Source organism: Opisthocomus hoazin, chromosome 7 (assembly GCF_030867145.1).
Source record: "Opisthocomus hoazin isolate bOpiHoa1 chromosome 7, bOpiHoa1.hap1, whole genome shotgun sequence".
NCBI classification, from domain to species: Eukaryota; Metazoa; Chordata; class Aves; order Opisthocomiformes; family Opisthocomidae; genus Opisthocomus; species Opisthocomus hoazin.
In genome coordinates, this window is record NC_134420.1 from 12,039,843 (window position 1) to 12,066,386 (window position 26,544).

Sequence of the window (26,544 nt, forward strand, 5' to 3'; positions counted from 1 at the left end):
AGCGGTGTGGAGATGCGGCCTGTAAAACCCCTCACAGGCGGCCGGGGCGGGGCCGCGCGTCCTGTTGTCCTGCGCGCTGCTGCGCCCCGCGCTCGGCGGTCGTAAATGGCGCTTGGCCGCCAGCACCCCTCCACCCCCCTCACGTCACCCTGCTCCTGAGAGCGGCGGCGGCGACGGCAGCGGTAAATGGCGTCCGCCGGGAGGCCCTTGCCGCCGCCGTTTGCCTCCTTGTCCCGTCTGTGGTGGTGTGGGGTCCCCGGGCTCGCAGCGGGCGGGAGTAGTAAGGGATTAAAATCGAGTTGTAGCGGGTAGGTGAGGAGGCGGCATGTCCAGAGACCGTGTCCTGCAGGGGCGGGAGAGGGCCTCCCGCCGGCGTGAGGGCCTTGCCGCGCTCAGGAGAGCAGGGCTCACCAGCGGGTCTGTTGGGGTGCTCGGGCGCTGGGCCTCTGTCCTGAGGTGACGGGAGGCCCCGGAGCCAGCCAGCCTCCCACGCCACGGAGGTCTGCTTTCCTTCACCCAGCTTTGCTGCCTACAAGGGGGCCTTACCAGAGCCGAGGGGTGCAGGGGACGCCGGCTGCGGTTTGTTTTACTTGCTTGTTTTTTTCCCCACATCTGGATGTGACTTGGCTGGTGCTTGGCTGCTGGGGTTAGGAGATGAGCAGAAGGTGTGGAAGAGTGTGGCCTGACCCCGCTGACACACAGGTGCTCTTCTTGATGCCCAGTTGTCCTTTGAAGTCATACGATGAGGTTAAGGGCATGCTTGCTTCTGTGTAAACTTAGGGTTAATGCTACATTTTCAAATGAAATACAAGATTATTTCTGTGGCATCACTAGATTACTGATTTTTGTCTGCAACAAGCTTAAATACATGTTTTTCATGTCACCTGAGGCACACTAAAAGCAAAAGACTAGAATGACTGAAATGCACTTTAGAAGAAAGGTAATTGCACATTAATGTCTACTTGACTGCAAAATAATTTTCAACATTCTACTTAGCTAATGAAGAAGAATGATACATTGTAGCTGTGCGTTTTTGTACAACTACTTCTCTCGTCATTTCAGTGTCCTCTTGTGGAAAAATGCAGAATTGAGGATACTTCTGCTTTTGTGTCCAAGAAACTTTGTGGTTTAGGATAATCTTTGAAACCCATTGTACTGAAGGTTATTGGAAATTTGTTGTGAAGATTTAGTAAAATTAAATGACCTACCTTTTAATGTTTAAAGTATGTAACTTTTCAGGTTCTTCTCCACCACCCTGCTTTCTCATAAGTGAGATAAATAGCATGTTTTGAAGTCAGGATATGTTATTACTATTTATATTAGTATATTATCTTAGCACTTTAAAAAGGCTTCAAAGTGGTCATTTCTGTGAATAACAACATCAGTAATTTTATTTTCATCTTTCAAGTGTGCTGTGGTAGGTGCTAAGTTTTTTTTTTTCCAGTTCTGCTCCTTGAACTAAGCACAGAGATCCACTCATTGGAAACTTACTCCAAGTAGTGTTTAAATGTATTTCTGACCTGTTTTTCGTTACTTAATGAGATCAAGTTATTTATATAATAAAGGTCAGGAGGTTCTTTGAGACAGGAGCTCTTGCCCTCTAGTTTTAAAATATGTTGCACCTGAAAGCCGCTCGCCTTAGACATGTGAGCTCTAATATGATGAAATCAAGTATCAAGGGAGGAACCTGGGAGTCCCTTGCTTTTAATACTTTATGTTAAGCAGGGGGTTGTGCAGAGCTACCCCTCTACAACAGAGAAAAGTATATAGAATAGTTGGGGTTTTTTAATAGGAAAGACAGTTAATGAACTCATGTCTTTTAGAAAAGAGGTTTTTTATTAGTGCTTATCAGCTGTGTTGTTGATTAAAAGTTTTGAGATTCAGTTGGGGTTTTTTTGATGGGGACTTTTGTAAGCACCTCAGTGTGAGAAAAGTTATAATTGCAGAAGAAACAAAAAGTGATATCAACATTTGTAGATATTTGAAGTAGCACAGCTGCCTGGTGATCTGTTGTGGCGTCCAAAGATCCGTAAGATGAGCGAGCAAATACTTGAGTTGAAGAGCCAGAACAGAGACATAAGCTTGCACTGGCTGGGAGCCTCCAACAGTGATATGTGACTGGGGCCTGGTGTAACTTTTTGCCCTTTTCTTGAGGAGGGGGAGGCACACACCAGAATCTCTGGAATTTGAGGGATTCTTCCTTTGTTTCATAAGGAATCCAGAATTTTCAGACATGTTACTTTTGAAAGTTCTTTTGACTCTCTGAAGTGTTATGTTCTTATGGGGTTATTTTTTGCTGCCATTTGTGCTTAACAAGGGGCAAAGCTGTGGGACTTTAATTAAATTATATTGTTGTATTGGGATGAAGAGGTAGCTACCACAAATATGTGCTAACTAGATAAGAATCAGGAGTTTGTTTTTTAAAGAAATACTCTGTTAGATCCTCCTGCCAAGCTTTAAAACTGTGCAAACATCTAGTGTATCATGTGTGCGTGAAACATCTTTAATGGAGTAATAATCTCTAGTTAATAATTAAATTTCCAGGAGCTTTTGTAATGTGTGGATAGTACAGTATTTAATCTCTTCATGTGAGACTTCTTAAAGAGGAATATTTAGAATTCAATTTTCATGAATGGAATCCTAGCCTTATGTAAAGACTGATTTAACATACCACAGATTTAACTTGTTATTAGTGTGAGGAATTAAAAATGGTGTCTCAGACTGAAAATTATGCTGGATCTGCAGTTAGAAATAAATTTCTTAGGCTGATTGTCAAACTATTGTTCAGAGCTGCATTAACGAGAGTCACAGGTGCTGAAGTGTGTCAGTTTTCAGGCAATGACACTTAGCTAGATTTAGTCAATACAGTACCTATCACACTCATGTATGCATCATATTAATGGAAATGTAGTTGTGCAACATTGGTATGCTAGAGTAAACAGCAGGCCTTCATTATAAGGGATGATGAACTTTTAAATCAGTCTGTGGGAACTCCACAGACTGAACCCCCCCTCCACAGCATGTTTAAAGTTCATGCTTTAATCATTTCTCCTTCTCTGTAAGAATTCACGCACCCTTGTCCCAACACACGTATCCACGATTTGATAAATAATGAAAGAATTTTTGAAAACTAAATGGATGGAGTGCTGCCACGTGGCTCTTTCCTATGTATAGTTGTGTGCTAAGACCTCCAGGGGTGCAAAATCTTAAGAAAACAGGTAAATGCCAGAATACAAACTGATGTTGTCTTTCCTGAAGTAATATTATCCTACCTGTTTGAAATAGAAAGCCTATGTAAAGAGGATTGTATAGACTAATACCATTGATTTGGGATTGATTCTCTGAAACACTTCAATTTTGACTTTTGAGTTAGGTTGTTGGTGGGAGATCCATCTACTGTTTGTGAGATTGGTGGTCTGATGTGTAGAGCCAGCATTGCAGTGCTTGTTTTCTTCTGTGTTGTTCTATTAAAAAGCAAAACAAATTAACAAAACCACAAAAAAAAAACCCCACCAAAACCAAACCCCCCAAAAACCCTCCAAACCTGAAATTTACAACCCTGGCCAAGTTGCTAATGAATATCAAAATGACATAGCCATTCTGTGTTTACCAGCGGTAGAAATGCAGCCAATGCTGATGCAGTGTTCTTTTAGAGCTCTTCTGCAGTGTCAGCACTTTTAAGAAAAAACAGCTGAAGGCCTCTCCCCTTTCCAATCTTTGGCAAGTCAACGTCTGCTGATAGAAGACAAGCTGTGTGAAAGTTCAGGATATCACAATCCAGGAGTTCATTGCACTGCTGGTGAGTTTGCTGTTTGAGCCTCAAATAACTTTTCCAGGATTGCACAGGAAGTTTTGAAGCATTTATCTGAAAATCTTCTCTGAAAATCTGCAGCCTACTGACTGCACCATTCAGAGCCTGAGATAAGGAAAAAAAAAATCAGTAAAATTGGCCCTTATGTGGGTGGAGCAATGGTAGGGTGAGGAGAGAACAGGGGAGAATTAGTACAAGGTGAAGAAGGGAGTTACAGAATTCTGCATCTTTAAAGATGCTTTTTGCTGGGTTCCCATTTCTTTCATCTTAGCTCCCTAAATACGTGGCAGGCCAATAAAAGGCTAAAAATCAAACTGAGTTCTTTAAAAAGGCAACACTCTTCAATTCTTCTGTAACTGTTGTTAGAAAGGGGCTTTTATATTTTAGCATTTTGGACTGTTTCTTGAACATGTTAAGTGCTGGAATCAAAGTATTAATTGAAAGGTAAGGAATAATTAAATAATTTTCTATGATCTGTATCTTAAAAAAAGAGATTATAGTCTTCCATATCTAAAGAAGCGTATGCAGAATTTTAGGAAATAAAAAAATTATTTTCTAAGAGTTGAGACTGCTGTGGGAAATTAAGGCTTTAAATGGGAGATTTACTATGGAAAAAGTATTCTTTCACTTTAGAAAGACCATTGTAGTAAATAGTCTTGTAGGTCTAGTAGGTAGGTAAGCAGCCCTCTGAAGTTAAGCTTCACGAGATTAGGAAGAAAACCTCAGTTTTACATTGAGTGCTAAACATTATGTTCTGCTGTTCTCAAATAGTGTTTTCTACTATAATCTTTATGAGCATGTAAGTGCTTTTCTGTCCTCTGACACTGTAATTCATGCCAAGACCTTTTTAACCAAAACCAGTGGGGAATTATTTTAATTAATTATAAATCGGAAGCCAAGATTCATTGATTTTTTGTTAAAGAGTATCTTCTTACTCTGGTTTCAAGACACTGAGTGTTCAGATACTAGTTTAAGAAGTTAGTTTTCTTTTCCATGATAGTATTAATCTTATGTATGAATTCCCAAATGGGTTTGAACCTGAAATTACGGTTGTAAAGAGAAATAGAAACCCTGGAGAGAATTTTGCAGGACCATGGTTTCCTTTATTAACACTGTGCATTCTTGTATCAGCTTGATTTACGATTATCAACATTGTGTACTTAAAGCTACAGAGCAGTTTCTAGCATTAGTAGTCTAAACAAAACACAGTTCCAAAGTGGTTGACCTCTTGATGCACTTGTCAAAACCTTCCTGGTTTCGCTGGGAGTAAAACACACGCACTAGCAGGCCGACTTCCACCTCCTGCGGTGAGAGTTTGGAAACAGATGTGGGCTGGTATCATGTAGAGTTTGTGAGATCCAAGCAAATCTCGCATAGAGTTTGCTGGCTTAGGCTCAAGGCTAGACTGTAACTCTTCTACCTAAAATGTGTGCAGTAGCTTGGAAATCTGCTTTCTTTTTAAATGTGCAGACTAGTAGAGCATACTGAATACATCCTTTCTGTGGAATATGGGCTCTAAGGCTGGGGGGTGGCGGGGGGGAAGGCATGTATCTGCACAGCAACATAGCAAAGGCTTATTATGTGTGGGAAAGCAAGAAGAAAGGAGAGTTGCCTAGAACACATACCATGATGGTAATATCAGTCACCAAAGTGGTTCAGTTATTTCAGAGGTTCAAAAAAAGCTCACAGGGGCATAGCCAGTATATTTAAAAACATTGACTTAACACTTAGCACACATGAGGAATTGCTCTTGGAGAGTCACTGTAAGAGTGCAAAGGCAGCACTAGATAGGTCTATGTAATGTGCAAAAATAACGGAGTAGCTTAGCTTCACGTGGGCCTGCTCTCAGTATGGACACTCAAAGTATTTATAGCTGTCCAGGGGAGTTAAATAGTTCAGGTTTGCATTAGGGCTTCCCAGTGACTGTTCAGATTAAATCTGGTGACGTTTAATATTACAAGCAAGTGCTAATTATACTGCTCTTTGGGCAAGCAGGAAGTGGTTTCCCAGCCACAGCAAGCCCTAGCACATAGGAAACATTCCTTCATCCCAGGTTTAAAAGCCTAGGTGGCCTCCCACTGGATGAAACGTGTTTTCTTCACGTTTTCTTTGTAAGGTGTCATGATCATCAGTGTAAAGTGGTAGCTCACTGAGGGGAGGGAGGGAAGGAAACGCAGCACTTGGCATCTTTTGAATGTGCTGTCTCATGTGTTTGAGCGCAGGGGCAGTACCTGCAGCAGGGCCTGTGCCCTGGGCGGCCTTGTGGTGTGGTCTGCCTTTGACCTCTCAGCACTGCCCAGGAGCAGAGACCTGCCAGCCTTCTCTATGGGGGCAGAAAGCAGGAGGGGGCTGTCACCTCTCTTCCCGTTTCTCTGTGAATGCTGCTTACTGACAGTGCTTGACACTGCTCTTTCTGCTTTGCTCTGTGCCCTCACCAGTAATTTTTTTCCCCTGGTGATGGGAGAAACTTTGTATTTTGAGGACTTCTGGGGTGGGCTGTGTTATTTTATAACTGGTTTAGGATCGCTAGGGGGAGGGGAGTTGCTTTTCATCTGTGGTCATTCCTTGTGCCAGGGCTCCATCCCGTCCATCACAGGAGGGCCATGTGTGCAGCCCTGTAGCTTCCTGCCTGTGCAGTCTGCATAGCAAACACTGTGTCCCCACAATGGTAGGGGCTCAGATTGTCCTACAGTGAGACATGGCTAAAGTAGCTTTTAGGTAGGGTGTGCATAGCTGTTAGGAGGCCTTGTCTAAAACCTGCTGCTGGCACTGTGGTTCTTAAAGCTCAACCTTGTCCTCGTTTTGCAGTAGGCTGTCCCTTGAACATCTGCAGCTTTCTTGGGCTTTAAGGGCTAGCCTACCATGGGGGTTGCTAAGCTCTTTCTTGCATGAATTAATATAGCTTTACCTTTGGAAGCAGCAAAGGGAGCTACCAGAGGTCTTGCATAGCATTTGAAATGTCAGCTGCTAGTCTAGAGCAGCTGCCAGCACTGGAGCTCTGGCAGGGGGAATGCTGTCACAGGGCCAATGCAAGGAATGTCAGTGTGGACACAGTGCGAGTCAGGCTGGGCAGGGACTTGTGTACAGAGTATCCTGACATTGGTAAAATGCCCTTTGAAATCTCCCAGCAAGTTGTCTCCTGTTTTGCGTGGGTCATGTATAAGTAAATGCTACTGGCTCGTAACTGTTGTGTTTTGTATTCAGACCTCACTGTAAGTAGCCTGTCAGAGTTGTCCCTGTCAGTGGGGTCTGCATTGATAAAGTAATCCTGTGGAACTGGTCGTGTTCCTTCTAGGTGAAAGATTAAGGCAAAGCGCTAGGTAGTGAGAGTCTGAAGGAAGAACGTAGTTTCTAAAAAAAAAACAATTTTGTTCACATGTATCTCAATTTTAAGGTTTTTTTACTTGACTTTTTTGAATGTTTGGAATTCATCTGTTGGTTGAACTGAATTAACATGGGAAAAACAATTAGAAAATATTCATAACTACTGTCCTTGCTTGTCGTTGCCTTTGTGAGAAGATGCCTCTGGAGAGTGGGTGTGTTTCCTCAACATTTTGGTCAGAAGGCTTGGCTACAGAACTTTGTGTGCACATTTATGCTAATTTGAATCTCCTATCTGCTGTTAGCGCAAGAAGAAAATTTCTTTTTATAGTGTTGCTTCTTTGCAATTAATTGTACCAGCTGTTATAAGTTAGATGCATACCCCTTTGCCTATCATCTGTGATTTAAACCAGGCTTGTTAATTGGGCCTGTTAGATGTAAGCATGTCTGCCAGAGATGCCCAGATAACTAGAGATAAATTCCAGATCATTTGGACTGGCTCCAAATCAAGAGATTTAGCTCTTCAGCAGAGGGTTCTTTAAATGGCAGTATTAAAGGAAGAAGGCTCATTGGGGTTTTTTGTTTGGCTGGTTAGTAATGTAGGGTGCATCCCTGAGATGCAGGGATGTGTGAGTTAGAAGGGTCTCAATGCCAGGCTCGTAGATATGGTATTAGGTTGGGTGCTGTAGTATTTACCACAGTGTTTTACATATGGCGTTAATCTATGCCCTTCCTTGTGCTGGAAATGTGTGCCATTCATGCCCTATGGCTTTGCATATATACTGCTTTTGTGTTCCTTGTGGTAACAAAAGATTTACATTATGCAGCCCAAACCAATTTTAAATACTAGCAGGCATATAGAACTATGCTTCTAATACCACCAGTAACAAAAATACTTATGGGAAACCAAATTCCAGACTTGGGAATGCTGTCTACCAGGATAAGAGTGAGCCAAAAGCATCCATGAACTTTTTGATGTTCTAGGTTTACTTCTTTGCACAGGAAAACCTGCATATACAATAAAGCCCCCCGTCCTGTTTTGTATCCAAGGTCTGGGTTGTAGTGCATTTTTTTTTTTTTTTTTTTTTTTTTTAAGTCTTGGAGGGTTTCTGAAGTGGGGAAAGTGCAAGCCTCAGATTGTCAGGGGGTTGTCATCAAAACTGCCCAAGAAGTTACAAACAAAGATAATCAAGTCAGTCATATTTCTCTTTTAGGGTTTTTGTCTGTTCTGGCTGCTGAATTCTAGGAAAAATAAAAGCCTGACCATAACATATTTTTCTAACTGCAAAATTTTTGCTAATACCCTGACCATCCTTCACTCTAGTCTTCCCTATTTTATTGCTGCTCCTTCAGCCTCTTCCTGTTCTTGCTGTTCCCAGACTTTTACAAAGACAGGCTGAAACTAGTGGCCTGTCTTTTTTTAATTTGCTTCTTGTATTCCCATGTTATTTATTTTCATGTCTTTGAATTTATTCAGGGTGGCACTAATGTAGTATACATATTTCAGGCATGAAGAGGTTAATGAAGCTTTAACTACCTCATAAAACTATTCATGTTCTTGGCAGCTGTGGCATGGTAGTTATTGCCTGCAGTCACATACAAGGACTATTATCCTTTTTGATTGCCACACTTCTATACAGCCAAACTAGATTTAACAGAATCTTTAGCGTCCTTTTGTGCATTCCTCAGCAGCAATAGCAATTTTGTGGTGCCTCTTTTGAAAATCAAAATGGCAACTTTTAGTACAGTTAATCAAACCAAGAATTCCCATGTTAAAATGAATAAAAAGAGTTTTGAAGATGTTTTTGTGATTAAATTTTTGCAAATAAGAAGTTCCTGGTGTAAGAAACATTCTCAAAGCCTCACTGCTGGTTGGATTCTGGTTCTTTGTCCGCTAAAACCATGGCATTAACTTAGGATGAAGTAACTAGCTCAGGTTTTTTTTTTTAATTTGAAGAAGGGGAAGAAGTGAAAGCAGTAAGAATTAAAGGGACAGGCTATTTTGTTTTTAATCTCCAATGGAAGTGAATAGTTTGGGAAATTTCAGAGTGATTAGTGGTCACTTGTGCTGCACTGGCTATTTCATGTGACTGAGAGTGATGCCACCCAATGCACTTGGATTGCTTAATGACTCTTTTCTAGGCAATGTTATGTTGTAAAACAGGTAAGATATTAAGTCACAGAGTTAGTTTGGTACTAATATGCAGTATGAAGAAATCTTGTTAAAACTATGATAACTTGTGGGATGTTCACAGGCAGAAATAGAGCTAGATACAAAGTAAAAAAAAACAAGCCAGTGTTTCTTATGCAGTACTGACTTCATCTGTATGAAGTCTTGAGACACGAGAAGTATGATTTTTAATACATTCTTATGTTGCTTGGCCCTGTTGTTCCCACGAGTATTTGCTTGAGTACTGTAATTGTTATTGTTAAATATATAAGATGTTTAATGTATCTGGGTGTTGCTGCAGCCTTAAATCTTGGAAATAGATGAGACTTATAATTTTTGTTTTAAATTTCATTAGCTATTTTGCATTTTCTTACATTTTTAAGGAGGAAGTGCTGTTACTTAGTATATGCTAGTTTTTATTTATTAACATTAGCTACTTAGCAAATATGGTCGGTCATAGCTGAAATATCTTGACTTTGTGATTTGTATCAAATATGCCAATCCTGAGATAATTACAGTATGGATGAGTGCTGCTATTTTGAACTCAGACAAGGAAATCACTGTTTTTTAAAACTTAGAGTAACTCGCAGTCTTTTGTACTGTAAACTAGACATATCTATACATTGAAAGAAGCTAGATGTTAGAATCCTGTTGTGAAATGTTAACTGCAGCATGATGTCCTTTTGTTTCTTTCAATTTGTAACGTGTTTTAATCTTTTCTAAAAAAACCAAACAACAACTTAAGATTTTCTTGAAAGCACAATTAGACCTTACTCTATCAATGTCCTAAGAGGCTTGATGTGAGTAGATTAACATCTCTCCGGGTGTGCATGTTTTTATTTTAATGGTATGCTCTTACATCATATTAACAATGTTTCCTTGTGCTTAGTTAACATTATATCATCAGAAAGCATGTGAAAAGAATATGGAAATTTCAGGTATGGGAACAGTATGACATAGCTGCATGTGAACATTAGACTTTGTATGATGTAATTCACGACACTTAAAATTTTGCAAGTTACTGTATATACTAGATTTTTTCCACATTAATTTCAAGACTTTTCTCTTTTCCTAACCTGTCCCAGTGAAACCCAAAAGAAAGACCTAAACTTGGTTGTTTTATGTAAATTTGAAGTTTAGCTTGATGATAGAGAACCCTCCAGAAAAGGAAATGGCAAAGTGAAAGGCAAATCCAAAAACTTTGGATCTAATCTCTATAAAATAAAAGAGAACCTGGATGCATGGGTAGCTGTGATGCTGATCATAAAAGGAATAAACATCTTTAAAAGAACAAGCATGATACAGTCCATCTGCCTTTTTTTTGTTTGTTTGTTTGTTTTTTTGTTTCTGTATCCAATGAGATTCTGGGAAGAACCAAAATACTTCTCCATGAGTCTTTATAGGAAAGAAGGCAAAAGCAATAAAGCTACTTCCTGGTACTGCAGTAGATAGTGATAATTAAGAAAGTTTTTGAAAAGAAAATCTACTATATTATAAAAATGCTAAAACATTAATATTCATATTAGACTTTAATATTGAAGTCGAGCAAAACCATCTCTGCCTCCTTGCTTTATCAAAACAGTCTTGTTGCTGAGAAAACTAAACCTGATGTCATGAATCACAGAGGCAGCTCTAGGTGTCAGACACCTTGCAAACAGGAGGTTCCTGATTCTGCTGCGAGCTGTTTTGGTGGTGGAATCAGAGCGAGATTTGAGAAGAGCAGGAGATTGCATAAAGCCATCTCTGTTGGTTGTTTACTAGTAGCCAATGCCACTGGAATAAACAGCTGTACTGTCAGTACAGTGTCTCTTTTGTCATCTAGTCTAGCAGCACTGGAGATGAAAAGTTAAAGCTCGGGCCTGGAATTTGGTGAAGGAAACCTGAAGGACAAGGGAGCTTGTCATATGACTTTGAAAACTGAAGCAATATGAAGTAGTTTTCATAGAATCATAGGTTGGAAAAGACCTCTAAGATCATCAAGTCCAACCATCCACCCAACACCACCATGCCTACTAAACCATATCCCGAAGTGCCGCAGCTACACATTTTTTGAACACTTCCAGGGATGGTGACTCCACCACCTCCCAAAGCAGCCTATTCCAATGTCTGACTACCCTTTCAGTAAAGAAATTTTTCCTAATATCTAATCTAAACCTCCCCTGACACAGCTTGAGACGATTGCCTCTTGTCCTATTGCTAGTTACCTGGGAGGAGAGACCAATACCCACCTCACTATAACCTCCTTTAAGGTAATTGTAGAGAGCAATAAGGTCCCCCTTCAGCCTCCTCTTCTCCAGACTAAACAGCCCCAGCTCCCTCAGCTGCTCCTCATAAGACTTGTTCTCTAGACCCCTCACCAGCCTCGTTGCCCTTCTCTGGACATACTCCAGCACCTCAATGTCTTTCTTGTAGTGAGGGGCCCAAAACTGAACCCAGTACTCCAGGTGTGGCCTCACCAATGCCGAGTACAGGGGCACGAATCCAGAAGTTGTTTTTGCCAGTGTTGCTTTGTAAACAAAACTTTAATAGAAAAAGGTAGTTGAAACCCTTTCCCCGCCCTGCCTCCCCAAAAAAACCCTCCTACCTCTTCCCCTATGCTGTAGAGGTATTCTGCAGTTTTCTATGGGGTCTTTGGACAAAGAAACCTGTGATGAAGAAAGTCAGGTTTGTCATGCAGTATGGTAGTGAGATTGGGAAGACAAATTCCTCAACAAGTGAGTGTGCAGTGCAAACGGAGATCTTTCTCAGTTCTGCAGCCTTAGCCACTTCTGTGAAGTAAGGAAAGATCTGCAAACTTACTCAAACAGTAACTAGACATTTGCCTTCAAGCTGCCAAGAAGGTGAACAAAAGGAGCCTTTAGATCAAGGGAACTGCCCTTGAAGGAGATAAGAACACTGTGAGAAGCATGCTTGTTAACACCTGGTTGGTTTTAGCTGATTTTGGCAAAGAAGTAGTGTCTGAAAGTAATTTGTCCTTCATTATAATACTAAAAATCACACCCCCTGGAGAAGAGACCCCCAGACCCTTCCTCACTGAACATGCGCAGTGTGAAAATGCTGACCAAGTGCTATGTAAATGATGTAACCATTCGGCAGCGTGGAACTGCCCCATGGGCTGAAACATTGATAAGAAATTGAATAAAAGAATGCCTGCTACAATATGTGATATTCACGCTAGGAGGAAATATCCCCTGTATGTCCGGCGTCATAAAAAAGACTGCTTGCTTTCTGAAATTCCCAAATGAGTTTTAGAGAGTCTTTGTTTTTGCTTACTTACAGTATCAGACCTAAGTTTGCCTTCCAGAATTAGAAGAAGTGGTGATATACAGGAGTGCTTTCCTCATTAGAAGCTACTGGTGATGGGGTTACATTTTTTTTGAAGCATATGTAAATGTTTGGATCCACTAAACATCCTCCTGTAGGTGTAGCGTTTTCATAGGAAAAGGAAAATCATGATTTCACCAAGTCAGAGATATTTAATGAGGTACGCTATGTTGAGATACTGCTTAATTAATGTTGTTTCTTTACCGTGAAAGATGATTCAGATGCTGAGTTTTCTAGAACACCATGCATGAATCCAGTGCCAGAAAACCGGGAGGGGGGGGAGGGAAGGGAGAGAAACCACCAGGAATTTAATAAGGCTAAAACATCCTTGTTGTTCCACTGCTGAGCAAACTAAATGGAATGTATTTACATGGATTCACGGGAGGTTGTTAAGGACGAATTATTATTTCAGTATAGTAGAATGTAGTGAGTGGGCTGGAAAGAAGTATGCTCTTATATTGACATTATTACACCTCTAGTAGAGATAAAGAATGCTTGATTTACCTTACTGAGGTCTGTATTCTCCCCAAGCTTTCTGCACAATAATGTCCAGAGACCTCTGTGCTCCATTCCACATCATCAGCCAGTTGTGTTGTAAGAATATACCTTTTCATAATTTCTGAGATGGGAATAGTTTAATTAGGTTCTTGGCTAAATAACTGAAGTTCAGTGACCACATTTCAATATTAATGTTAAGTTCTGATTTCAATATTAATGTTAAGTTCTGTAATTGCAAAGAAAGGTCAACTAAACAGGGAGGGATTTTGTCAGCACTATAGAAAAACCTTTATGCTGTTCTTTTATGATACTGTAGGAATTGTCCGTGGTACCACATCATGTGTGCATCTTGGGTATCTTTGAAGTCCTAGAATAACTTACCATAGGTTGTATTTAGACACTTATTTTTGTTATTTTCAAGGAATACCTGGCAAGTCTGTCCTTCTGTGGTGTTAGCAGTATTTTGACTTTGGGGAAGGAGAATAAGAGAGGCAGAAAGTTGAACTAAATGAAACTTTGTTGGGTTTAGGTCTAGCAAACTTAAAGGAGTGTGAAGTATAAGAATGAAATGCTCTGTGTTCTTACTATTTAAAAAAATAATTTAACACTAGTCCAAAAGTAACAAAGGTATTATAAAAGAATTTTAATTGTCTTGTTAATCTTTTATTTTTGTGGCTAATTATTTTCTTTTTCATTTAAAAAAATCATACTAGCTTTTGATTTAAACATTGGAGCTAATTAAATAAGGCTCTTATTTACTGCTACTCGGATGTTTTCTACAGAGCTCTATATTAATTTGAAATTCAGTGTTTCATTTCTATGCAGGGAACACAATCATTCTTCGTCTAGCAATCTGTACCACCCTTTTTTTTTGTTACTCTTCAGATGTAACCTTCTTAAATACTTAAGGCATAGGTCCAAAAGAACAGTGGTAAGTTGCTCTTCTGTTAACTTTGCACTCTCTTTTCTAGGTCTTAGTGAATTACTCAACGTGCTTTACTTTTCATAGTCTGAAGACCTCTTTATTCAGATAGTAAGGCACTTATGTTTTCTAGTCTCACTACTGGAATTGAATCTGGCAAGGTATGTCACAGACAACAAGAAGGGCTTCTTCAACTACATCAGCAGCAAACGGAAGACTAGGGAAAATGTGGGGCCACTGCTGAATGAGGTGGGTGTCCTGGTGACAGAGGATGCAGAGAAGGCAGAGTTACTGAATGCCTCCTTTGCTTCAGCCTTTACTGCAAAGGCTAGCTGTTGGGCATCCCAGGCCCTGGAGGTAAGAGAGGAAGCCTGCAGAGAGGATGACGTTCCCTTGGTCGAGGAGGATTGTGTGAGAGATCACTTAAGCAATCTGGACACCCACAAATCCATGGGCTCCGATGGAATGCACCCATGAGTGCTGAGGGAGTTGGCAGATGTCATTGCTGAGCCACTCTCCGTCATCTTTGAAAGGTCCTGGAGGACAGGAGAGGTGTCTGAGGACTGGAGGAAAGCCAATGTCACTCCAATCTTCAAAAAGGGCAAGAAGGAGGACCCAGGGAACTACAGGCCGGTCAGCCTCACCTCCATCCCGGGAAAGATGATGGAGCAGCTCATTCTAGAGGTCCTCATCAAGCAAGTGGATGAAGAGAAGGTTATCAGGAGTAGTCAACATGGATTCACCAAGGGAAAATCATGCCTGACCAATGTGATAGCTTTCTACGATGGCATGACTGGCTGGGTAGAGGAGGGGAGAGCAGTGGATGTTGTCTCCCTCAACTTCAGCAAGGCTTTCGACACAGTCTCCCATAATATCCTCCTAGGGAAGCTCAGGAAGTGTGGTCTGGATGAGTGGTCAATGAGGTGGATTGAGAACTGGCTGAATGGCAGAGCTCAGAGGGTTGTCATCAGCGGCGCTGAGTCTAGTTGGAGGCTGGTAACTAGTGGTGTCCCTCAGGGGTCAGTACTGGGCCCAGTCTTGTTCAGCTTATTCATCACCTGGATGAAGAATTAAGAGTGTACCCTCAGCAAGTTGGCTGATGACACAAAACTGGGAGGAGTGGCTGATACACCAGAAGGCTGTGCTGCCATTCAGCCAGACCTGGACAGGCTGGAGAGTTGGGCAGAGAGGAACCTGATGAGGTTCAACAAAGGCAAGTGCAGGGTCCTGCACCTGAGGAGAAACAACCCCATGCAGCAGTACAGGCTTGGGGTGGACCTGCTGAAGAGCAGCTCTGTGGAGAGGGTCCTGGGAGTGCTGGTGGATGACAAGTTGACCATGAGCCAGCAGTGTGCCCTGGATGCCAAGAAGGCCAATGGGATCCTGGGGTGCATCAAGAAGAGTGTGGCCAGCAGGTCGAGCGAGGTTCTCATTGCCCCTACACTGCCCCAGTGAGGCTCCATCTGGAGTACTCTGTCCAGTTCTGGGCTCCCCAGTTCAAGAAAGATGGGGAGCTACTGGAGAGAGTCCAGCGGAGGGCTACGAAGATGGTGAGGGGACTGGAGCCTCTGTCCTATAAGGAAAGGCTGAGGGAGCTGGGCTTGTTTAGCCTGAAGAAGAGAAGGCTGAGGGGACCTAATAAATGCTTAGAAGTATCTGAAGGGTGGGTGTCAGGAGGATGGGGCCAAACTCTTTTCAGTGGTGCCCAGCGACAGGACAAGGGGCAATGGGCACAAACTGAAGCACAGGAAGTTCCAGCTGAACACGAGGAAGAACTTCTTCCCTCTGAGGGTGACGGAGCACTGGAACAAGCTGCCCAGGGAGGTTGTGGAGTCTGCTTCTCTGGAGGTATTCAAGCCCCACCTGGATGAGGTCCCATGCAGCCTGCTGTAGGTGACCCTGCTTCGGCAGGAGGGTTGGACTAGATGACCCACAGAGGTCCCTTCTGACCCCTTCCATTCCATGATTCTGTGATACTGGTTTTGAAAGTGCAAATAAATATTCAAGAAAGGGTAAGGTATTAAAGGCACTGTGTTCAATTCGTAAGGGGTTAACGTCCTTTATTGACAACAGTGAAAGTGAGACTTGTTAACAAGTTGAGTATAAACAGATTTGGTTAAATACTGATGGCAGAAACGTTCCTAAATAAACAGGTAAGATGACGATAACGTGGGAAATAGAGAAGGCAAGAAAAGACATTTTTAAATTTGGGAAAGTTACTATCAAGATGCAGAAAAGGTGCTGTCATTCTTGCATTTCTACACTTTTACTTGCTTCCACTCTGCAACTTATCTGCTTGCTATTTTTGATCTACTTTTGTTCTTATGTAGAGATAGTATTTTATGTTTCTTCTGTAGCAACATTGAAATTCAGAGTAGAAATTCTTCCTTTGTTCAGTTAGCACGTAACATACTGGAATTTGGATGTTTAGATATTTCTGTAATAAGTTTAATAACTTTAATTCTTTAATTATTTATTCCTCTGATAATTTTTGTACGTAGTCATTAAGCTGTTCCTCAAAAGCTTGTTGCTCCAACCTTATGGAAGAGACTGCTTATTTATAGCTTGTTTTTGTATAGAGACTTTGCAGTTAATTTGGTAGCACTTTGAAGTGAACAGTCAGAAGGATGAGATCTCAGTTAAAAGCAAAGGGCCATCCAGACGGTCTCTTCAACGTGAGGTCACTTACATGTTTCCACCTAATTTTGGTGGGACTGGCCAGATACAGGTACATTTTAGTTCAGATCAGGAATGTGCTTTCACAGTAAATCTCCTAGGTATGACTGTTTACTGTTGCTTGGCTCAGTTTGTCAAGCAGTCTCTTCAAATGCATGTAGTCTCTGGATGCAAAGTCCTCAGCACCACTGATTTGTTCTGCAGACCTTCTGTTGGATGGGTTGCACTATCTGCAGATTCCCTAATGTTATAGAGAAGTTCTGCAAGTGATATCCTATGTTCCCCAAAATTCAAAGTAATGTGGGATTCCTTTTTGCTTTGCTTCTGCGGTAAAACCTTTCAACAGTTTTTGGCTCCTCTGTGATTATTTTGCTGTGTGTACTCAAAACATTTACTTGCTTTGCAGAAGTATTTGCTGCAGCTAGGAATGGTACCCAAAGGAGAAATGCATAAAGAGAAAGTAGTTCAATACGCAGTACAAGGCTAAAGTATAAAGAATAGTTCAAGTGTCCATGGAATGTGGAAAGAGGGGCAGGCCACTTGGGAAGAGTACAGAAATGTGGTGAGAGCATGCAGGGATGCAACGAGGAAGGCCAAGGCTCACCTGGAGTTGAAGCTGGCAAGGGATGTCAAAAACAACAAGAAGGGCTTCTTCAACTACATCAGCAGCAAAAGGAAGGCTAGGGACAACGTGGGGCCGCTGCTGAATGAGGCGGGTGTCCTGGTGACGGAGGATGCAGAGAAGGCAGAGCTACTGAATGCCTTCTTTGCTTCAGTCTTCAGTGCTAAGACTGGCCCTCAGGAATCCCAAGCCCCGGAGGTAAAAGAAGAAGCCTACCAAGAGGACGACTTTCCCTTGGTTGAGGAGGACTGTGTGAGGGATCGCTTAAGCGATCTGGACATCCACAAATCCATGGGCCCCGATGGAATGCACCCACGAGTGCTGAGGGAGCTGGCGGATGTCATTGCTGAGCCACTCTCCATTATCTTTGAGAAGTCCTGGAGGACAGGAGAGGTGCCCGAGGACTGGAGAAAGGCCAATGTCACTCCAATCTTCAAAAAGGGCAAGAAGGAGGACCCAGGGAACTACAGGCCGGTCAGCCTCACCTCCATCCCGGGAAAGGTGATGGAGCAGCTTATCCTGGAGGCCATCATGAAGCAAGTGGAAGAAAAGAAGGTTATCAGGAGTAGTCAGCATGGATTCACCAAAGGGAAATCATGCCTGACCAATCTGATAGCTTTCTACGATGACATGACTGGCTGGGTAGTCGAAGGGAGAGACGTGGATGTTGTCTACCTAGACTTCAGCAAGGCTTTCGACACAGTCTCCCATGATATCCTCCTAGGGAAGCTGAGGAAGTGTGGGCTGGATGAGTGGTCGGTGAAGTGGATAGAGAACTGGCTGAATGGCAGAACTCAGAGGGTTGTCATCAGCGGCGCTGAGTCTAGTTGGAGGCTGGTGACAAGTGGTGTCCCCCAGGGGTCAGTACTGGGCCCAGTCTTGTTTAACTTCTTCATCAACGACCTGGATGAAGAGTTAGAATGTACCCTCAGCAAGTTTGCTGACGACACCAAACTGGGAGGTGTGGTAGATACACCAGAAGGCTGTGCTGCCATTCAGCGTGACCTGGACAGGCTGGAAAGCTGGGCAGAAAGGAACCTGATGAGGTTCAACAAGGGCAAGTGCAGGGTCCTGCACCTGGGGAGGAACAACCTCATGCACCAGTCCAGGCTTGGGGTGGACCTGCTGGAGAGCAGCTCTGCGGAGAGGGACCTGGGTGTCCTGGTGGAGAACAGGTTAACCATGAGCCAGCAGTGTGCCCTGGCTGCCAAGAAAGCCAATGGGATCCTGGGGTGCATCAAGAAGAGTGTGGCTAGCAGGAGGAGGGAGGTTCTCCTTCCCCTCTACAGTGCCCTGGTGAGGCCTCATCTGGAGTACTGTGTCCAGTTCTGGGCTCCCCAGTTCAAGAAAGATGGGGAGCTACTGGAGAGAGTCCAGCGCAGGGCTACGAGGATGATGAGGGGACTGGAGCATCTCCCCTACGAGGACAGGTTGAGGGAACTGGGCTTATTCAGCCTGAAGAAGAGAAGGCTGCGAGGGGACCTTATAAATGCCTACAAATATCTGGAGGGTGGGTGTCAGGAGGATGGGGCCAAGCTCTTTTCAGTGGTGCCCAGTGACAGGACAAGGGGCAATGGGCACAAACTGAGGCACAGGAAGTTCCGTCTGAACATGAGGAGGAACTTCTTCCCTCTGAGGGTGACGGAGCACTGGAACAGGCTGCCCAGGGAGGTTGTGGAGTGTCCTTCTCTGGAGATATTCAAGACCCGCCTGGACGGGTTCCTGTGCGGCCTGCTGTAGGTGACCCTGCTTCGGCAGGAGGGTTGGACTAGATGACCCACAGAGGTCTCTTCCAACCCCTACTATTCTGTGATTCTGTGATTCTGTGAAGTGAAGGTCATTTATTCTGGGAATAAATGTTGTTGAGCAACCTGGTGGTCAAAAATATAAATTGTCTTCTGTTTTTTTAACTTTTCTTTGTACTTTCTTTAGTGCGTGTTACTTTTCTTAAATCTCATTTTGGGCAAATAACGTTCTTTTTGGCAGTGATACTGGTTGTGTGTAGCATTAACAATTGTGGACACGCTCAAGGGATCTGTCAGAAAAGATCTCTTTAAAAAGCTCAGTTTAGGTAAGTAGTCATTCCTTAATTGATGTTTGCAATACATTAAACTGTACCTGCAAGGTGAAATACTTGATATTATAACTTAATTCTTTCAGGGAGGACCAACTATACCCTGAATAGATCAGAATCCTTAGCTTTTGATTCGGGAAATAATTTCTTTTCAGATACTCTCATGGAGATTCTTCTTAGAATTCTGCATTCCTTACCATTCTCTTATAAATGGATAAAAATAATTTCAACATGCACAATATGTCAGATAATAGATGTATGGAAAATTCTTACTACAATGTTCTCAAAATGCACTCTGAATCTGTTGGAATAAGATGTGTCATATTCAGTCATGGTTTTGGATGAGCAAGGAACTATATCTTAAATTAGATGGATATTTAAGTTGCTGAATGACATTACCTAAAAATACTTCAAAACATTCTCTTGCTAAACAGTTTTGTGGTAAGAATTTCTCCAGTTTCAGAAAGTGATTTTTCATTTTGCTGAGAATAAAGAAGTCCAGTTAGAATAAAATTCAGCCAGTTAAAATCTGAATAGTCGTGATGGATTCGGAGACTGTTGATAGCTGCTTTTCACTGCAGGTGTGCTGGATATTTGGCTGAAGTCAGCCTGTAGATGCTTTTGTAGATCTCCTCAATGACCATACAGCCATAATGGACACTCATTCAAAAGATGAATGAAAACAAACAAACAAACAAACAAAAAAAAGCTTTGAAGAAAAAAATAATAGAAGTAGGATCTTATAACACTGGAAGTAGCTTAGCCTTTTCAGCCCCTTTTCACTTCAAATAGAGTTGTGAATTTTCACTGCTTGCCAATAAAAAGGTGGTTCCACCATGGGAATTCATGCAGGAAGCTCAGATCAGCTGAGAGGAGCCGAGGGACTCAGACTTCTCAGTTGTTGTTCTGGTGCCCAAACTTCTGGCACTGTTTGGAGCAGAGTTTGGGTCTTCCAGGTTGTAAGAGCTTTTAATGGCGCTTCTAGGAGGCTGTTTTCTTGGGGCTGACAGTAAACCGAAGGCTGCAGAGGTGGGATGAGGGGCATAATGACACCCAGACTCTACTAACTGATTCCTCTGCTGGGCATTTTCCGACTTTGGAGGTGTTCTTAGCTGATCAGTTAGATAAGCTTTATGACTTTTCATTGTTTGTAGGAATCACAGTGTAGTTATATCAGGAGCCACGTCTTGGACTGTTATAAAATGGATCTAACTATAAAGGTAGCGAAGCACTGACACTCTTAGTTTGGACTGTAGTGTAATAGGTATATTTATTTTCTTAATGTGTCCTTCTGTATCAACAGAATATCTGCAAAAAATGGGAAGAGTCAAATCCTATGTATTAGATCATTAGCTTTAAATTTATTTCTTAAATTCCTCCTCATTTAATAGCCTCTATTACTAAGTTCCTACTGCAATTATTCCTTCCTTTGAAGGCCGCCTGCAGATCCCGACCACTTTTAAAGTTGGGATTCTCAGTAGAAGGTATGTGAATTTGTGTAGTGTAACAGAAATCTTATGCTTTATAAAACATCTCACCCATGCAAATATGTCCTCTGTACCCCACAGTTCTAATGCTTCTGATTTTTTTAGTAGATTCAAGTAAGCAAAGTAAGGTCAGATGTGTAGGAGAGGCAAAATATGTGAGGGCAGACTAACATTCAGAGGTGACATACACAGATAAAACACATTAAAACCAAAGCCTCTTAACTGTAAAGGGACGTGGTCAAGGCTGACAATGTAAGGTTGCTTTGCAAGTGAAATACATACGTCTCCTAAGTCCATTTTTTAAAGAGCTCTCAGACTCCAGTAAAGTAAAAAATACAGAATTGTCAGCTGGATAACCACTATGAGGAAATACAATGAGCAGGTTTTGTTTGCAAATGTAGGTAAGCTCATGCATGCTTGTCACATCATCCTTCCTCTCTCCCCATACCCGCTCTTTTCTTAGGGCAGAAGCATTCATATTTACAGGAAGTAAAATGGTGATGCAGAGCATCAAAGTATTCAGAGGCTATTACCATGAATCCAAGACAGCTTTGCAGAGAGAGGAGATAGAGAGCATACTCTAATCTCTCCTTAAACACAATTTGTTTTAGGCAGTGGTTTCAGATTGAATAAATGAGTACAGAGTTTAGAGACTCCAGACAGCTCAAGAATATTGAATTAAAAAAATTAGGGGCATTGTTGTAGTGAATAGAATGCAATGTGTTTTACAGAGAAGCGGGTAGAATAAGTCTCTTGATTCAATATACTTCCAAGTAATTACTAAGAGCAGATCCTGCAGCTAATTCAAACAACAAAAACATTTTCTAATTATATAGGGCCAGATTTTCTGGTTTACAGTTTCTGGGTGAAGAATTCTTCTTTGGGAAGCCTAGTGTAGCATTTTCCCTCCTCTGCCTTTCCTTCTGCAGGAGCAGGGAAATAGAAAAAGGTGTTCTTAGCTCACATGATGCATGCTGGAGTGGTGATGCAAGCTAATAAACGTTACACCTAGTTTTCAGTCAGTAAGTGCCAAAATGTCTGGTAACTGAGGCTGTAGTGCCTTTCCTTCAGAGATACCAAAACTTTTTACATTTGTGTAAACAGCTGTGTTACTCAAATACGCATAGCAAGATAGTGTTTTGTACTATTTTTCACAGGAATAAATGAAGACCCAGAGCTGTAATAGATTGTGACAGGGCAAGAATAAAATCTAACATAACATTATGCATCAGTGGTGGAAACCGTAGTCCTGCCTACGAGCCAGTTGCTTCAACTGGTAAGTAACAGCTTCATTTTAGTAACACCTGCAAGGAATTATTTTAATAACTCCTTGTAATATCTTATAACAAATTTACATATTGGGAGAGTGGAGAGATTACTGTCTATAGCTACAACTGTAAACCCAAATAGCATGAAGCTGTTTCTGATGTGAGGAGTTTGCAGGAAGACATGGTTTTTGCAACCAGGAAGAGCAGGTTATTTTTTCCTAGCAACACAGGAAATCTTTAGGCAAGCTAATAAAATTAATTTTAGGAGATTTTCAGTATTTTTGGGTGAAAGTTGAATATGCGTGCAGAGTCTATGGCATATAGTCATTTTAATGCTATGAATTTTTTTCTTACTTTCACTTTGATAAAATGAAACATTTAAAAATTTTATTTTCTTCATTACACATTTTAAACATGGAAATAGAAGACTGAAATATTCCATTGACAAAGGTAAAGTCAGAATATACTGATTTTATTAAAGCTACCTCATTTGTTTTTAAAACAGATTCCTGCTGAGGGTGTGTAACACTAGTTAAAGTGGCATTTTCAGCTGTATTAACATTGTCAAAAAATTCACTCTAGATTTAATAGCAATTGGTGTTTCTTTAGCCCATGCTATTAAATTCAATCCAACTGTAGGTGGTCATAGTTCTTGTCTTGAAATCTCTGTGAGCACATTAGAATTAGAAGATAGAGAATTAGAGAAATATAAAATATTATGTTAGAATTAGAGATAGAATATAGAGGAAGGACGTTATTACACACTCCTGACTTCCTGGTGAGAAAACACAAACATCTCTCTGCATGCAATGTCCTGCTGTTTGGTCAATGACTTAAGAAGAGACTTTCTTCCCTTAAACTGCACCCTGCCCCTTCATCCCTAATGTCAAAGAAGAATGTACGTAACTTTGAGGACTGAGTTAAATATCTGACCTTGCAAAATCCATTTTTTTCAATTGCTTGAATTTTTCAATCCGGCAGTAGAAGATACCAGCTGCATAGTGAAAGCTGAAAGAAAGCAAGTGGAATTCACCAACTTTTGGCATGGACTGTCTGTAGTTCCTTTGCTTTCATTTTCAGCTGAAATGCAAGTTCACTTAGTTTTGTATCTACTGCTGCAATGTTGAAAAGAGCTTACTTAAGAATTCTTAGTTCTTGGACAGTATTGCTTATCATCTCCATTATGTTTTCAGACAAAGACCTACTTATGTGGAGGGAGAGCAAATGTCCAGTTCACATCTGTGTAGTTTCCTTACCTCTGTGTCTCATAAACCCCCAGTCACTTAGGATAAATCTAGAAAACTAAAACTTTGGTTTAAGCATTTCCCTCGCAAGATGGCAGCATTGCTTCAGGGAATATAATTGCCTGCACCATTCAGGATGTCTTGAAGTTTTTAATATTTCCATTTTATCCAGTATGTGAGAGAACCTCTGACAGATGTGTTCATTTGTGTTATCTGAACGTAGGACTGGAGGAGTTTCATTCATCTGCTGCTATGTTTTCAGCTTTGTGATGACAATAAATTACCAGGACTGTAATGAGTTTTGTGAATTGCATTGAAACTATATAATTATATTGATTCTTTGTCATTACATAGTGACTCTGGTTAGTACTGTAGTTGCATTTCTGAGACTTCAGCTGCAAACCTGGAAACTGATTGTTTCAGTTGCACTAAGCAGAAATATCTTACAGGGATTTTAATTTCAGATTCATATATATTTTTCTTCCTGTCCACTGAGTACTTTTATTCTTTAAAGGCTTGATCCTTCTGAAGTCAATGGCTTTCAGAATTTTAGGGTAAGTCCTGTAAGGAGATAGGAACAGCAAATAAGAAAGGTGAATAAAGTAGGTTTTCATTTTATTGTATTTTGTTCCCTATACAAATAATCAGGAATAATGAAAGAGCTGCTGTTTGAACCATTAGAAGTATCAACTTTCGGTTACCTCCGGGCAATCCCTGTACTTGATTTCACGGCAGCACTAATTGACTTCTAAAGTAATTAGGTCAAGTTTATTTCTGATTCTAAAAACAGGTCTACCAGTTTGGCCTTACCCATAAGGAATAAAAAGTTTGGAAACACAAGAATCCTCACTGTGCTGTCTTGAATGCAGTTGAGCTTCCCAAGAATATAGATACATATTATTTATTTTAATTATCATTTTGCCTGTGATGCTGGTTTTATGACAGGAGTTATGAGCTGAAGGATAATATTTTCTCATTCATATGGCCATTTTATACCTCTGTTCAGATGTTCCACTTGGCAAAAATACTAACAAGACCATTTTCATTCTTAAGTCAGGAAAGCATTTTCCATGATTACTGAAGGAAATATATTTTGCTATCGTGACTAGCAATGGTTATTATTTCAAGGAAATACTGGGTGGTATGTTATAACACTTTAACAAAAAAAAGATTTGAAGTCTTGTATTTTCATTTTCTTGAAGATTTTATGCTAAGCACACACACACACACAAGTTTGCCTTTCTTTTAATTTCTCAAAATCCAACATGCGAAGATACAGTTTTACTGAGAGGTAGTCACTTAGTGTGAGCTTCTAGGACTAAGGTAGGTTTAGTCTGCAAGTATAACTTTCTAAAAGCCCAAGTTGTTCGACTAAATTATGATTCATATCTTTATACTTTGCCAAACTGGAATGTATGAATTGAATTTCTTCTTCAGTATACCTAGAGACTTTTACTGGTGCAGTTCTGCTAAGCTTCAGTGATGTACAGCCTCCCAAACACTAATTTACCATTAGCATAATTTACTTTTGTGAATTTGAACACATATTCTAGAATTGCTGAAGGAAGAAAGCCATGGATATAAATGATAGTAAGAGAATGAAGTCACTCCCTTGTGTGATAAAGAATGCTGAATTCTGCTCTTTCCTTTCTACCCCAGCACAGAGTCTAAGTAAATAGAAGAAATGTACGTGATGGTATCTTCACTGATGGTATCACCAATAGAGGCTGGTGTCTCCGCTTTAATGTATCTTCTGGCATGTTGTAAGAACTGTACTGGAACACATGGATAGCAATGTGTGAGAGAAAAGTAGGTTCAAACACAGCAAGTTGTTTTGGCTCCTGCAGGTCAGCATACCTCCATCATTCTAACTCTCTTTGGTTAAAAAAGAGAGAGAGTGTGAATCTAACCTCCTGGTCACATAACGCTTGTGATATTCTCCATAAGCCCACTGCTGCCTGCCTCCTCACTCACTCATCCTGGCAGTAGAATAAGTCTGGCCTTATCTGCTTTCGAAGGAGATTGAAAGTCATTCTGCTTTAAAGAGGAAGATAATTCCAGGGCTAGCCTGCAGCAGAAAATTAAGAGAGATTGTTTAAGGAAGCTAAATAATTGAGGTTATTGGTGATGAAAAGCAATATTGATCACAATCAAATCTAACCCACACCATTAGAAGTCAGAACATATTTTTTTAGTAGACTACATCAAAGGAATTTTTCCTCTTCCTAGTGGATGAGAGTTCTTGTTGTAAATGGATCTCACTGTTTTAATCAGCAGTGACCATATGTGTGATCATTTATTCTAGAAGTATCGATGTACATGTTTAAGTACATTTGCTTTTTTGAGAAAACATTTAAAATCTGTTTGGCTTTTACTAGGTTTTTCAGGGCTGTTTAGATGCATGCTTGAAAAATGCTGGTGAATCAGGTACTCTTAACCTCTATAGTGGCACTTGTAAGACAAAAACTGAACTTTGATGATGTAGCTTTTATCACGTGTGTTAATTCCATAAGCATTTGTGTCTACTTGACCCACAAACAAATAGAAGATTTTATTTTTAAGGACTTGAAGGTCAGTGCTTTTCACACATGCTTAATACAAAGCACAGAAAGAAAGAAAGGAGATAATGTTATTCCCTCTAAGTATTCAGACAACATAATAAAGAAGCATGTAACAAAGATGATATGCATCTCAAATGGTTTAATGAGATGCTGAATTTTGGGTTTATTCTCATTTTTAGTATGGCCTGTTTATTTGCAGTCCTAGAATAATATTCAACCAAGATTATATTATGATCCCCATATGCAATTTTCATAGGATAGCTTTGTAGTTGTTTGCCACTCTTGAAAGCCATGTTGATTGACTAAAAATTATCAGAAGTAACATACAAAAAGCTAGAAGCATCTCCTTGTTCAATACCTCACCTCAGTCATGAAAGAATTTGCAAAGATACTGTTGAATGTGACGAGATTATCAAAAGTTGCTTCTCACTCAGAAACACTGAAATGTTCTGCTTCAAATTCCTGTCCAATTTTACTTCTGCATGTTAAGGATTTATGCTGGCATTACAAAGATAGGCAGAGATGAACATTTAAATTTCAGTTGGTTCATATCCTGATAAGGATAC

At 40.9% G+C, this 26,544-nt stretch overlaps 1 long non-coding RNA gene across 2 annotated transcripts in view; it reads left to right on the plus strand.

Annotated features, from left to right (window-relative positions):
• The first annotated feature begins 3,680 nt into the window (after positions 1-3,680).
• Positions 3,681-26,544, plus strand: part of LOC142362100 (uncharacterized) — a 107,192-nt gene continuing 84,328 nt past the window's right edge. Inside the window, exon 1 of one of the 2 annotated variants that reach the window (XR_012764671.1) lies at positions 3,681-3,799. This is a non-coding gene — a long non-coding RNA (uncharacterized LOC142362100). The remainder of the gene's footprint in view (positions 3,800-26,544) is intronic. The other variant, XR_012764670.1, reaches the window with a different exon arrangement.